This window comes from Microtus ochrogaster, linkage group LG1 (genome assembly GCF_000317375.1).
Source record: "Microtus ochrogaster isolate Prairie Vole_2 linkage group LG1, MicOch1.0, whole genome shotgun sequence".
Lineage (NCBI taxonomy): Eukaryota > Metazoa > Chordata > Mammalia > Rodentia > Cricetidae > Microtus > Microtus ochrogaster.
In genome coordinates, this window is record NC_022027.1 from 57494349 (window position 1) to 57495595 (window position 1247).

General features: G+C 41.5%; 1 protein-coding gene across 1 annotated transcript in view; it reads left to right on the plus strand.

Moving 5' to 3' along the window:
- Positions 1–1247, plus strand: part of Ccdc18 (coiled-coil domain containing 18) — a 113988-nt gene that overhangs the window by 10876 nt on the left and 101865 nt on the right. The window lies entirely within an intron of this gene.

A 1247-nucleotide genomic window follows, 5' to 3' on the forward strand; every position in this document is an offset into this window, starting at 1 on the left:
ATGAAGGTTAATATTCAGGAGGATGCCTATATGTTTGTCTTTGGATTCACCTTCTAATTTAGCTTCCACCAGAGAGTTCTTAACCTCTACCAATGCTCAGAACAAAGAGCTGATCCTGTTTCCCCTCCTCAGACTGAATGCTATCTCTGTGAAACCTCAGACTTCATCTGTCTATGAATCTCCAGACTGCATCCAGAATGCAGCTGAGCTCCTCTCTCCTCCTCCCTAGTACTGGGATTAAAGGCGTGGGATCTCAAGTGCTGGGATCACCTTTGTGTGAGCTCTGTTTCTCTCTTAGACAGATTCAATCTCATGTAGCCCAGGATGGCCTGAACTCACGGATTGTCTGCCTCTGTCTCCCAAGTGCTGGGATTAAAGGTGTGTGCTCTCACACCACCCAGCCTCTATGGCTAACTAGTGGCTTAGCGCTGCACTTTGATCTTTAGGCAAGCTTTGTTAGATTACAAACAAAACAGCACTACAATTTAATATGAATTACTTTATTTCTTACTCTGTAATGCAACAAAAACTCATTATTTCAGTATAGTTTAAGGAAAAGAAATAGGGTATTTAGTCATTTATTCTTATCTTCTGCTTTGAATGTAATGTGTATTGAGCATCATGTTATATTTGTGTAATTCCTGTAGCGGGAGATCCCACAGAGCATTGTATCTGGCTTGAATTCCAGAGTGTTGGCACCCGAGCTTTGAACTGCTTGTGTGATGATGCTTCCTTTTGTTACTGTCACCTTTTGTCTGAAGTGTTTGATTCTTACCTGGGTTCTTCCTGAAGGCTTCAAAACCTTTAAAAAACTTGTTTATGAGAGGACTTGGAAAACGAAGAGGTCTGGTGATTGAGAATTACTTGGGCATTTGGTTCCTTTAAACAACTCCAGAAAAGACTTGCTAAGAGGTGTAAATTGTACAATATTTTAAAAACATCTTTAGAGAAGCAATGGGCAGTCAGTTCACCAGAAGCTGATTCCGCTGCTACTCCTAAGCCAAAATTCATCTTGGAGTGACCCTAATTTTTCCATGGACCCAAGAAAAACAGAACACTGACAGTTCTTACTACAGTTCTGGGACCAGCAGTATTGGCATTGTCTGGGAACTTGGTTGAGCCCTATCTCAAACTTACTAAACCACAAACCCAGAAATACGAAGCTCAAATACACACACACACACCCCTTTTAAAAGATGAAGCTCAGATACACACACACACACACACACACACACACACACACACAC